Source organism: Leucopleurus acutus, assembly GCF_964270905.1.
Source record: "Leucopleurus acutus genome assembly, chromosome: 5".
NCBI classification, from domain to species: Eukaryota; Metazoa; Chordata; class Mammalia; order Artiodactyla; family Delphinidae; genus Leucopleurus; species Leucopleurus acutus.
In genome coordinates, this window is record NC_139147.1 from 43,316,805 (window position 1) to 43,331,553 (window position 14,749).

The window sequence follows — 14,749 nt, forward strand, 5'->3', positions numbered from 1 at the left end:
GAAATACGTAGAGACAAATAATGAAAACACATCAATCCATGACCTTTGAGACACAGCAAAAGCAGTTCTAAGAGGGAAGTTTATAGCGATACAATCCTACCTCAAGGAACAAGAAAAATCTCAAATAAACAACCTAACCTTACACCTAAAGTAACTCGAGAAAGAACAATAAAAAAGCCCAAAGTTACCAGAAGGAAAGAAATCATAAAGATCAGAGCAGAAATAAATGAAATAGAAACAAAGAAAACAATAGCAAAGATCAATAAAACTAAAAGCTGTTTCTTTGAGAAGATAAACAAAATTGATAAACCTTTAGCCAAACTCATCAAGAAAAAGAGGGAGAGGACTAAAATCAATAAAGTTATAAAGGAAAAAGGAGAAGTTACAACAGACACCACAGAAATACAAAGGATCATAAGAGACTACTAAAAATAACCATATGCCAATAAAATGGACAACCTGGAAGAAATGACAAATTCTTGGAAAGGTATAATTTTCCAAGACTGAACCAGGAAGAATATGAACAAACCAATCACAAGTAATGAAACTGAAACTGTGATTAAAAATCCAGACCAGATGGCTTCACAGGAGAATTCTATCAAACATTTAGAGAAGAGCTAACACCTCTTCTTTTCAAACTCTTCCAAAAAATTGCAGAGGAAGGAACACTCCCAAACCCATTCTATGAGGGCAAAATCACCCTGATATGAAAACCAGACAAAGATATCACAAAAAAAAAATTACAGACCAATATCACTGATGAATATAGATGCAAAAATCCTCAACAAAATACTAGCAAACAGAATCCAACAACACATGAATACGATCATACACTGTGATCAAGTGGGATTTATCCCAGAAATGGAAGGATTCTTCAATATATGCAAATCAATCAATGTGATACACCATATTAACAAATTAAAAAATAAAGACCATATCATCTCAATAGATGAAGAAAAAGCTTTTGATATATTTCAACACCTATTTATGATAAAAACCCTCCTGTAAGTGGCATAGAGGGAATCTACCTCAACATAATAAAGGCCATATAGGACAAACCTACAACAAACATCATTCTCAATGGTGAAAAACTGAAAGCATTTCCTGTCAGATCAGGAACAAGACAAGGATGTCCACTCTTGCCATTATTATTCAACATAGTTTTGGAAGTTCTAGCCATAGCAATCAGAGAAAAAAAAGAAATAAAGGAATACAAATTGGAAAAGAGGAAGTAAAACTGTCACTGTTTGCAGATGACATGATACTATACATAGAAAATCCTAAAGATGCCATCAGAAATCTACCAGAGCTAATCAATGAATTTGGTAAAGTTGCAGGATACAAAATTAATGCACAGAAATCTCTTGCACTCCTATACACTAACAATGAAAGATCAGAAAGAGAAATTAGGGAAACAATCCCATTCACTATTGCAACAAAAAGAATAAAATACCTAGGAATACATCTACCTAAGGAGGCAAAAACCTTCACTCAGAAAACTATAAGAAATTGATGAAAGAAATCAAAGATGACACAAACAGATGGAGAGATATACCATGTTCTTGTATTGGAAGAATCAATATTGTGAAAATGACTATACTACCCAAAGCAATCTACAGATTCAATGCAATTCCTATCAAATTACCAATGGTATTTTGATAGAACAAAAAATCTTAAAATTTGTATAGAGCCTCAAAAGATCCCAAATAGCCAAAGCACTCTTGAGGAAAAAAACAAAACAAAACAAAACAAAATGGAGCTGGAGGAATCAGGCTCCCTGACTTCAGACTATACTACAAAGCTACAGTAATCAAGACAGTATGGTACTGGCACAAAAACAGAAACATATATAAATGGAACAGGGGAACAGGATAGAAGGTCCAGATATAAACCCATGCACCTATGGTGAACTAATCTATGACAAACGAGGCAAGAATATACAGTGGAGAAAAAACAGCCTCTTCAATAAGTGGTGCTGGGAGAACTGGACAGCTACATGTAAAGGAATGAAATTAGAACACTCCCTAACACCATTCACAAAAATAAAGTCAAAATGGATTAAAGACCTAAATGTAAGTGAGGACACTATAAAACTCTTAGAGGAAAACATAGGAAGAACACACTTTGACATAAATCACGACATAAATCTTGCTTTGACATAAATCAAGATCTCTTTTGACCCACCTTCTAGAGTAATGGAAATAAAAACAGAAATAAACTAATGGGATCTAGTGAAACTTAAAAGCTTCTGCAGAGCAAAGAAACCATAAACAAGATGAAAAGACAACCCTCAGAATGGGAGAAAATAATTGCAAACGAATCAGCAGACAAAGGATTAATCTCCAAAATGTATAAACAGCTCATGCAGCTCAATATCAAAAAAAAAAAAAAACAACCCAATCCCAAACTGGGCAGAAGACCTAAATAGACATTTCTCCAAAGAAGACCTACAGATGGCCAAGAGGCCCATGAAAACCTGCTCAACATCACTAATAATTAGAGAAATGCAAATCAAAACTACAATGAGGTGTCACCTCACACCAGTCAGAATGGCCATCATGAAAAAATCTGCAAACAATAAATGCTGGAGAGGGTGTGGAGAAAAGGGAATCCTCTTGTACTGTTGGTGGGAATGTAAATTGATAGAGCCACTATGGAGAACAGTATGGAGGTTCCTTAAAAAACTAAAAGTAGAATTACCATATGTCCCAATAATCTAACTAGTGGGCATATACCCAGAGAAAACCATAATTCAAAAGACACATGCACCCCAATGTTCATTGCAGCACTATTTACAATAGCCAGGTCATGGAAGCAACCTAAATGTCCTTTGACAGAAGAATGGATACAGAAGATGTGGTACATATATACAATGGAATATTACTCAGCCATAAAAAGGAATGAAATTGGGTCATCTGTAGAGATGTGGATGTACCTAGAGGCTGTCATACAGACTGAAGTAAGTCAGAAAGAGAAAAACAAATATCGTATATTAATGTATATATGTGGAATCTAGAAAAATGGTACAGATGAATGCGTTTTCAAGGCAGAAATAGTGACAAAGACGTAGAGAAGAAATGTATGGACACCAAGAGGGGAAGGGGGGTGGGATGAATTGGGAATGGGGATTGACATATGTACACTAACTAATATATATAAATTAGATAGCTAATGAGAACCTGCTGTGTAGCACAGGGAACTGTACTTCACTTTGCTGTACAGTAGAAACTAACACAACATTGTAAAACAACCAAAACCCAATTTAAAAAAAAAAGAAAAGAAAAAAAATGGAGTAAAGACAAATGTTAAGACCTGACACCATAAAACTCCTAGAAGAATAGGTAGGCAGTACATCTTTTTTTTTTTTTTTGAGGTACGCGGGCCTCTCGTTACAGAGCACAGGCTCCGGACACACAGGCTCAGTGGCCATGGCTCATGGGCCTAGCCGCTCCGCAACATGTTGGATCTTCCTGGACCGGGGCACAAACCCGCGTCCCCTGTATCGGTAGGCGGACTCTTAACCACTACGCCACCAGGGAAGCCCAAGCAGTACATCTTTAATATTGATCTTAGCAACATGTTTTGGATGTGTCTCCTCAGTCAAGGGAAACAAAACCAGTAATAAACAAATGGAACAACATCAAAGTAAAAAGATTTTCACAGCAAAGGAAACTATCAACAAAATGAAAAGGCAGACTATTGAATGGAGGAATATATTTGCAAACAATATATCCAATAGCAGTTAATATCCAAAATATACACAGAACACATAGAGCTCAACATCAAAAAAAAAAAAACAAACAACTTGATTAAAAAATGGACAGAGGACCTGAGTAGAAATATTTACAAAGAAGAAATATAGATGACCAACAGGCATACGAAAAAGTCCTCAACATCACTAATCATCAGGGAAATGCAAATTAAAAGCACAATGAGGTACCGCCTCACACATGTCAGAATCAAAAAGATATCAAATAACAAGCATTGTCAAGGATGTGGAGTAAGGGAATCCTTATGCACTGTTGGTGGGAATGTAAATTGGTGCAGCCACTATGGAAAACAGTATGGAGATTCCTCAAAAAATTAAAAATAGAGCTGCCATGTGATCCAGCAATTTCTCTTCTGTTTATTCACCATAAGAAAACAAAAATACTAATCGGAAAAGATATACACACACCAATGTTTATTATAGTCTTATTTACAATAGTCAGTATGTGGAAGCAACCTAAGTGTTCATTGATTGATGAATGGATAAAGAAGTTGTGATACATAGATATAGATATTATTCAGCCATAAAAAAATGAAATTTTGTCACTTGCAACAATATGAATGGATCTAGAGAGTGTTATGCTAAGTGAAATGTCAGACAGAGAATGACAAATACCATATGATCTCCCTTACATGTGGAATCTAACAAAACAAATAAACAAACCAAAATGAAAACAGACTCATAGATACTGAGATTGTTGTGATTGCTAGAGGAGAGAGGGATGGAGTGGCAAAACAGGTGAAGGGGATTAAGAGGTACAAATTTCCAGTTATAAAATAAATAAGCCATGGAGGTATAACACACAGCGTAAAGAATGTGGTCAATAATGTTGTAATAAATTTTTATAGGGATAGATGGTTTCTAGACTTATTGTTGTGATCATTTCGTAATGTAGGCAAATGCTAAATCACTATGTAATAACCTGAAACTAATATAATACTGTACATGGACTATATTTCAATAACATTTTTAAAATGCTGAGTGGATTGTATATGTAAATATACAAAATTATTTTTCTTATAAAAGGTATCTTTTATGCTGCCTTAGAGCAGTTTACAGTTGAAAATACACAATTTTTTAGAAGAACGATTCAAAAGGCACAGATGCATCAATGAGCAATGGTAATTCAGTATGCTCTTTTGGGTGGGCTAGCCTGAGCCGATGGACCTTCAGTCTGCATTAAAGGTAGATTGATTTGTGCTTTTGCCAAACCAGGTTGGAAAAGAAGTTTCAAATTCTGTCTCTAAAGTGTCTCACCATGTATTTTCTGAAAATTCAAATTTAGTTGTAGCTGTTTCCAGTTCCTCACAGAAAGTACTGGTGGCCAAACCTAATGCCTAAAAAAGTTTGAACTTAGCCTGAAATTTGGCATTTACAACTCGTATACTGATCCCTGTCTATCACGTCAGCCTCAACATTTATTGTGTCCCTTCACAAATCCCTTCAACCCTATAAAATAGTTCTCTCAACCAAACAGTGAGTTCATTAATTTTCTGAATCTGCAATGAATTGTGCTCTTTTAGTTGTGTAACAAGAGTACTTTCCCTCATGTTCTAGTTTGAGTTTTCTCTCATATACAGGGTTTCCTTGTTCACTCTAATAAAATTCTTTCTTTTTCTAAACTCCTTTAGTCCCTGCTGTGTATTTCTTTAATTTTCAAACTTAAAAATAATGTTAATTCTCCTTTATGCAACTCTTCTGTCTTCATATGTGATATATTAAAATTAGGACTGTAATTCCTATACTGTAACTCTTTTATTAGACAGGGAAGAAAGTAACTGGCTTAGCAAGCAGTATAATCGAGGCCTTTTCTGGCTAAATGAAGAAAAGACAACAAGCTTGGGGCCTTGGGCTTTTACTATCAGTTCTTACTCTTTTGGGGGTTTCTTTCACCACTAAACCTTCAGGTATGTCTTCCTAAGTAATTAGAGAGGTACAGGGAAGTTGTTCCTTGTTTTCCTATGTTTTATGATGTTTGTTTGCACACCGAGTTGGAAACCAAGGTGAACACATCCTTACTAGACTGGATCAATCTTTTTGGTCTTGCCAAACTTACAACTTCTAATACCTAATGTCTCTCTATTATCATTCTTAATTATAAGTATGGAGTATAGAAGATTCATATATCAATATGAAAGTCAAGTCCTACCAAATGATTTTATTCATACTGAAAGTTTTTCTAGTGTTTTGTGTTTTACGATTGAAGATTATGCCACACAATTAAGGTTAATTCTAAGCCCAGGTAGGAACACCTGGAGAGAGCTATGAGTTACTCTTAGAAAATGAATCACAGTGGACTCTAGTGCCTATTTAAATAGCTCACATTTGGTTTTCTAATATACTTCTTTCTATGTTCCTGAAGTTTTAGTTGTTTTTCCTCAAGGAAGAAGGACATGCTGGGGTGGCTTAGGAAGGAAGGAAAAAGAGGTAGCATTTGGAGAATAAGCGTGTGAAAAGAGGGAAGAATGTGAAGCGGAAGTCTGAAAATAAGAATTATGAGTCCCTTTTCTTGATGCCCTGTGCATTCTCTAGACCATAGGTGCGAAACATTCTCTTGTAGACTGAAGTGAAGTTTCCCTCATCTGCATGTGTGTTTTGCTTAGTTCTCATAACATTGTTCTGCATAGTGTTTTGAAAATCTTGATGTCAATTCTTGAGGTCAGGTCTTGACATCAATCTTGATGTCAATTGCAAAAGTGAGAAATTTTACACAAAAATCTAAGTTGTGGCTTCTTTGGGAAAATTTCTTAATTCCTATATAGAAACAATATGCTTGATTCAGGTAGTATTTTTCTCATTAGCCAGGGCAAGAGCCCCCAGGTTTGGATACGTCCTACCTAGCATGAGCCCACTTCCTTCCTTTACATAGCTGAATTGGCCCTGAGACACCAAGTTCTTCACCCATCTACCCCAGACTCAAATTAATGATAAGGGACTAAAACTCAGATGTTCTAGAACTGGGTCTTGAGTACTATAAATAGAAAGGATTTTTCTTGTTACACTGATGAATAATATTACAAATTTTAAAAATCCTGTTAGATATTAGCTAAATGAACATGAAATTTAGAAATGTCCATGTTACTAAGTTGTAAAATGTATGAATTTTTTTCTGCTTTTTGTAAAAATACTAGTTGAAAAATGTCTAAACACAACTATTTAACAATGTAATTCATCAAAAGTTTGGATTGATTTAAAAAATAGAATCAGCATTCATTTTTATCAATTTGGGAAGTAATCTGATGTATTTAGTAGTTTAATTCCAAATACATGTCAATGCTTTGAAAGCCACATTTACCACTTATTTGTGCTTTTCAAAGAGTAGCTCTTAAATATTTCCCCTAGCTTCATAAAAGGAATAATAAAAATTTATAGTAAATTGTTCTTGAACAAGGAACTATTCCCTGCAAAATAGCTCACATGAGCTTAAGGGGGCAGTTTTTCTTCTCTTTGCTTCTTAGATCAGCCCTGCTGAAAACAGAGAGAGCGTGTAATAAATGACCTTAAATAATTCACTTTTTGTAAAATGCAAAGTCTTTAAAGTTTCCTTCAAAAATTAGTAAGGTTGTTTAGAGTGATGGAGTCTACCAGTTTATTTCACATAGGCCGTTAGAAAGCTTCCAAAGAGTAATGCCTCTTAGGCATTACACAGAAGCATAGGAAGAGGCAGTTTTAACTTTATGAAAACAATGTAACTTTGAAAAAACTTGGTTGTAGGCAGATCATGTAATTTTATGGGAAATTCTTTCACATCTGTAGACCTAAACTTTCTCCAGAATACCTTTGGTGTATTTTTAAGATCTCTTTAAAAGGTGTGAGTAGTTTGTAGATACTTTAGATAAAGGGCTTTCAGTAGATACTGCTTGGTGTAGGGAATCTGTATTATAAATTAGTTTTTGTCTGTTTATTCCAATGAGATTATTTTCCATTAATAAGAGCTTCATTTTCATTTAGTCCTGCTATCTAAATTTATGTAAGACTCTAACCTTTAGTGTTTGGTGGCTTCATCCCAGACAAAAGGAAATACAGTGCCACAAATTGATATTATGTGTTTTTTTAGGGTAAAGGAGAAGAGCTGTAGAAAATCCATTAGAAATTAATTGGTCATAGTTAGAAAAGTCAAAGAGAGGCTGGTGATTTCTCAAGGTGAATGCACTGCTAATAGAAATTATCCACTGTTCTCTTGGCTTGGTTTTATCTCTCTGGTTTTACAACTGAGTTGTTATTCCCTGAGTGAATGCCTTTGGAGACACTCTATTCTTAAACCAATGATATGGATAGAGTTCTTTAAAAGCACTCTATTTTAGCCAATGTTGTCATTGCAGTTAACAATCAGAGAGTGACATTTCATGGGTCGATATTAACTTATATGAAATTGTTTCTTAATGGAAATATGACATGTTCTCTGTGTCATTAGAAATCATAAAATTTATGAAATCTCTCATGAGCTAGAAAAGTAGAGATTGTTTAAAGTTGACATTTTTTTTTCTGTTTCTCTGAAGCTATATGGTGGAATTGCAGCATCTTTAGGGAATTAAGCTTTAAAATAGACTACTTCTACATAGTAGTGAAATCTAGCTTATTTCATATTATCCTAGAAACACTGACATTAAAGGGATTATAAAAATTATCTTGTTCAAGTATCACTGCAGGCTTGTATCTTCTCCATATCACATCTGACAAGCTAGTCTTACTTCTTGAACTCACCCTGGTGATGAGAAAGCTTTCTGCGCTGAGGCATCCTCTTTCATTCATGGATATCTATAACTGTTACAAAAGCCTTCTTTGTATACTGTTGAAATCTGTTTTTGTGTGTTTCAGTTCTTTTGTCCTAGTGATTCCCTCCAAACAAGTTGTATGTGCATGAATATACAGCATTTCAGAAGTCTGAAGACAGTTAACAAATTCTTCTTAAGCCCCTCTTTTCATGGCTAAGCATCCTCCACATTTCCTTCAACTGCTCCAAAACTGATACAGCTTCAATTTCATTAATTTGTTCATTCTTCTTCAGATGTTCCTGATTTTTCAATATTCCTCTTGAATTGTGATTCCAGAATTTTACATAGATTCTAAGGGTGGTCTCATTTATATAGAATATCATGAAATTTTTCACTGTATCATTGGAGATTTTCTATGTCCATTTGTGCAATTTAACATTGACCTTATTGGATGGTCTCATCACATTGCTGACTGATTGTGTTTCCTGTTAAACTATAACCCCCTAATCTTTTACAGGAGGTACTAATAATCTTTACCTACTGGACCTGTATTTGTATAATTTTTAAAAATCCAAATCCAGGTTCTTACTAATATCTTACATATTAGTTTTTTAATTTCTATTTAAGAAATGTCTATGTTGTTAGACTTGAACCATTATTCTGAAACTTTATTGTATTGTCGAACATAATGACTTTCTTTACAAGCTTTATGAATCCACTAAATAAGCTATTAAATCATTATGAACATTTTCAATAAGATAGAGTAAAATGATCTAAGGATATTCAAGACCTCTTTAGTATATTTCATTGCTGTTTCTCTGCAAGATCCATTCCAACTTCCCCTTGACTTGTACCAGCTATGAGGTTGGGAGGGCTTGATTCATATCTTCTTTAGGCTTTAGCCATGATTTGTTGAAGCTAGTTGGCATAATTTAACTATGTCACAGTTCTTGGTTCATGGATAGCTCAGTCAGAGAATAGATCTTCTTTGATTGGATAGAATGTTAGGTTGAGGAAAAAGAAGTCTCTTTCTTTTGCTCTGGATGATAAGATGTGCAGATATGAGGCCTGTAACTGCTTATAGCTACTTTGCTAACATGAGGGATGCCAGCCTAAGGGTGAAGACAAAACACGTAGTTGACAAAACATCTTATAAATGAAATGAAAATTCTAGTCTGGCAATGTCTAAGGCTTTATCTGTCTCTAAACTTTTTAGTTAAATGAGTAACTATACTCAGAGAGTAAGGAAATTAATGCTAGCTACCTTAAGATACCATGAAAAATGGGTAGGTTAACACAACGAAAGGCTATATTTTATCCACATAAGGTCTGATGTGAGTTGTCATAGGTTGTCCTTTCTGTAGTCACTCAAGGAACCAGACTTCTTCCATCATATGCTGCCACCATCTCAACTTGTGGCAGGGAAAGAGAGAGAGTGAGAGGAAAAATTTGACTTTTAACTGCCTTGGTCTGGAAATAAAATATTTTGCTTCTACTCTTAATTTATTAGCCTGAACTAGTCACATGGTCCCAAATCAAATGCCAGGGAGGCTAGGAATTGTAGAGAATATTTTGAATATTAGGTGAGCATTAATGGCATCTGCAACCCAACACCCTCTCTTTAAGGAACGTAGGTTTTCACAAAAGACTGAAGGAGCCACTGATCATAAGCTCTGTCTGCTTTCCATCTGCAACCATCCCAGAGACATGGATGTATTAATGGACTAGCTACTGGCTTAGAGCAGTGTGAAAACACACAAATTATAATAATAAATTCTTCCAAGACACTATCTCTTCCTTTCATTTTGAAAGTCAAGACTAAATGTTTATAACTGGATTCCTAGTCACATCTCCCATTTTCCTTGGTGGCTGAAAGATAAGAAATTTCTGTTCCTGCAGTTCACTATCTCATCTGTAAGTTTTTACCATACTCTAGTATGTAATATTTTTAGGCCTGGAGACTTGAAATCATTTAGAGAAGCTAAATGCTATCTTATCATCTCTTTACATATCCTGAGGTTCAATTGCTTTTACCCGTATTATTCAGCCTTCTCTAGGCTAAAAATTATTCTTCTGGTCAGAGAATATGGAAGTAAAATAGAATTTTCCAAATCCCATTTTGTGTCACTTGTTCAATTTATAAAATCTTGCCAGACATATTACAGGTAAATTCTCTTTGTTCTTGCTCTGGATATAAATGTAACTTAAAAATGTTTTATTTTCCTTATGCAGTTTATTCACAAACCTCAATTCATTCTCGGTTTTCTGGCACTGTTCTCACAGGCTCATGTTTCTTTCTTATTTGTGCTCGGTTATATGCCTCTATACCTCTTTTCTACATATAAATTTAAAACTTAAAACCATCCAAGTGATCTTTATGGAGCCACTATGAATCTTCAGATCCTCTCCTTGATAAGTGTTCTTGTAATTTCATAGGCGGAAATTCAATTTCAAGTGATTTCCAAACTCTGAACTTTCCCATTTTAGAGTCTGAAACTACATGACCATTTATATCTTTCACTACTTTCTTTGACATTTTCCTGTCTGAAGTTTAAGGTAGCTTTTCCCCCTGATCATCATGGTCACCATGTGTTTGGAATATCCTTGGTGCTTAATAAGTTATTTTTGAATGAATGCATTTGAACTAAGCAAGAATAAGATTCCTTTTTCATGAGAATCCTATCTCATCTTTTTTTTTTTTAACTGAATCTTTCCATCAGTCTTTAGACAATGTTGATGATTCAGTCTAACTGAAATCTTTTTTTTTAAAATGGGAATTTCAATTTTTTAATAACTTCTGACAATCTTTCTATTCATGGAGATTAAAATTTTTACATAAAGTTTGCTAAACTCTTTTGAATGAGTGTAACGCCCAGCGTCAAAGTTATAGTTTTAATATCCATATAGACAGTTATTACTCTACAGATAATTATATGTAATCTTGTGTTCTTATCAACAGGCTTTATAGGTCCTCAGAGAAGTAGGTCAAGAGAACACAAATGGGGCTTCCCTGGTGGCGCAGTGGTTGAGAGTCCGCCTGCCGATGCAGGGGACATGGGTGCGTGCCCCGGTCCGGGAGGATCCCACATGCCGCAGAGCGGCTGGGCCCGTGAGCCATGGCCGCTGGGCCTGCACGTCCGGAGCCTGTGCTCTGCAATGGGAGAGGCCACAGCAGTGAGAGGCCCGCGTACTGCAAGAAAAAAAAAAAAAAAAAGAGAACACAAATGTAATTCCATTATCATTATTAAGGGCAGACAAACTTTGATATCTCTTTCATATCTGTTCCCCTAGGACTTTATGAAACAAGCTAGTCTATATTCACTATTTCATAACTTTTAAAAAGTTTTACTTAATCTTATTGAAGTTCTTAAATATTGCTTCAGAATAAAGGGAAAAATATATGCTAACTTTAAATGTAAGTTGTTAGCATTGACAGTAGCATCAATAAAAGAAGCATTTATGAATCATAATCAAAGAACTGTTATTTTACAATAGAAGATTTTTTTAACTTTGGAGACCACAGTTTACCTAATCTAGCCCTCCCATAGATTTCTCTACAAAACCCAAGGTAGATAGTTATTATGACTGTTTGACTATTTCCAGGAATGAAAATCCTTTCTTTGGTAATTCCTTTTCTAATCAGTCACATTATAATTTCTCTTTATTACTTTCCTACATTATCTTCTGTTTCTTGAATTCTGAGTCTTCTTTAATGGTTTTTGTCATTGTTGGGCAGGAACATAACCTTAGGATCTTCCTTATGGAGCATATAAGGCAGACTTTCAGAATTGTTGATATTTATGAAGAAAAATTGAAAAGTGAATGAGAGCTATTATAATTATGCTGATACAGTAAGTACAAAATTAAGATAATGCTGAACAAATCTGTATTAGTTATTCTTTTGTTGGAAAAAAAATTTAATTTTACTTCCAAACTTTCATGATAGCTTGACTTGGAATAGAATTTTAAATTGGAAATAATTTATCCCTCAAACTTCAAAGGCATTATAGTTTGGCTTCAAGAGTTTCAAGTAAGAAGTCTGAGCACAGTCAGATTTTTATCACCTCCCCTTTGCCTCCCTACTAGAAGCATTTAGAATATTCCTTTAATCTTTGGTTCAGTATACAGTATTAATGTATAAAAAACTTTTGAAATCTTATATATTTTTAACACTCACAAATTGGAATTTAAGAATTCCATGTACGTCAGCATCAGGAAATGTGAAACCACTAGGAATAAATCTAACGAAAACTGCAAAACCCTGCTGAGAAACATTTAAAAAGATCTAGAGAGATAAACTATGTTCATGGGTCAGAAGACTCAATAGGGTTAAAATGTCAATTCTCCCCAAATTTATCTATAGATTCAACTAAATCCCAATAAAATCCAAGCAGACTATTTTCTTTTTGGGTAGAAATTGATAAACTGATTCTAAAATTTATATGAAGCTGGAAAGGACCTAGAATGGCCAACAACTTTGAAAAAGGGTAAAATTTGACAACTAATACTACCTGATTTTAAGATATTATACGATTTATAAAGCTACAGTAATGTTTTGATTGGTATTGGCATGAAAATAGATGTATAGGTCAGTAGAAAAGAATAGAGCTGAGAAATAGACTCACTCATATATTGACAATTAAATTTTTACAAAGTTGCAAAGGTAATTCCGTTGAGAAAGGATAGCCTTTTCAAGAAATGGTGTTGCAACAACTGAAAACACATATGCAAAACAATGAATTTCAACCATCTCACACAATTTAACTCAAAATGGATCATCAACCTAGATTGAAAACCTAAAACTGTAAATCTTCTAGATGACAACATAAGGGAAAAACCTTTGTGACTCTGTGTTGCAACATCAATAGCATGATCCATAAAAAAACAATAAGTTAAACTTCATCAAAATTTAAAATTTCTGTTCTTTGAAAGACTGTTAAAAGAATGAAAATACAAGCCAACGACTGGGAGAAAATATTTGCCAATCACATATCTGATAAAGGAATGATTGTCAGAATATATTAGGAACTCAAATCTGAATAATAAGATAACAAAAATCCAATTTAAAAGTGGCAAAAGAGACTCCTCCTTGCCATCCGGGTTGGTGCTTGCCCTCGCTGTCCTGTTCCCGGCCCCATGGAAAAGACGGAGCTGATCCAGAAGGGCAAGCTGGCCGAGCAGGCCAAGTGCTATGACGACATGGCCACCTGCATGAAAGCCGTGATGGAGCAGGGCGCGGAGCTGTCCAACGAGGATGCAACCTGCTCTCGGTGGCCTACAAGAACGTCGGGGGCCACACGTCCACCTGGAGGGTCATCTCGAGCGTCGAGCAGAAGACCAACACCTCCGACAAGAAGTTGCAGCCGATTAAGGACTATTGGGAGAAAGTGGAGTCCGAACTGAGGTCCATCTGCACCACGGTCCTGGAGTTGTTGGATAAGTATTTAATAGCCAATGCAACTAATCCAGAGAGTAAGGTCTTCTATCTGAAGATGAAGGGAGATTACTGCCGGTACCTTGCTGAAGTTGCTTGTGGTGATGATCAGAAACAAACAATAGATAATTCCCAAGGAGCTTACCAAGAGGCTATTGATATAAGCAAGAAAGAGATGCAACCCACACACCCAATACGCCTGGGGCTGGCTCTTAACTTTTCTGTATTTTACTATGAGATCCTTAATAACCCAGAACTTGCCTGCACACTGGCTAAAACGGCTTTTGATGAAGCCATTGCAGAACTTGATACACTGAATGAAGACTCATACAAAGACAGCACCCTCATCATGCAGTTGCTTAGAGACAACCTAACATAATGGACATCAGACAGTGCAGGAGAAGAATGTGATGTGGCAGAAGGGGCAGAGAACTAAGTGCATACAGGGTGTCATCCTTCTTCCCCTCAAGAAACCTTTTTACTCATCTCCATTCCTTATTCCATTTGGATTTCCTATAGCAAAGAAACACACTCGTGTGTATGGAATCAACTGTTCATAGTCTTTTCACACTGCAGCTTTGGAAAAACTCCATTCCTTGATTTGTGTTTGTCTTGGCCTTCCTAGTGTGCAGTTACTGCTGTAGAAAAGTATTAATAGCTTCATTTTATAAAAACACAAGTAACTTCCAAACACTTATGTAGAGAACCAAAAATCTATCTGGTATTTAAGTAACCTGAACCAGTTCTGCACGTGACTGTGTTTTGTATTACTGTGAAAATATGAAAATGTAGTTAATTACAATTTAAAGAGTGTTCTACATAACTTCTTGA

At 35.3% G+C, this 14,749-nt stretch overlaps 1 pseudogene across 1 annotated transcript; it reads left to right on the forward strand.

The window, feature by feature from the left end:
* The first annotated feature begins 13,620 nt into the window (after nt 1–13,620).
* Nucleotides 13,621–14,434, forward strand: LOC309961632 (14-3-3 protein theta-like; annotated as a pseudogene). Its single transcript has one exon. The product of its transcript is annotated as a 14-3-3 protein theta-like (transcript).
* Nucleotides 14,435–14,749: the final 315 nt, after the last annotated feature.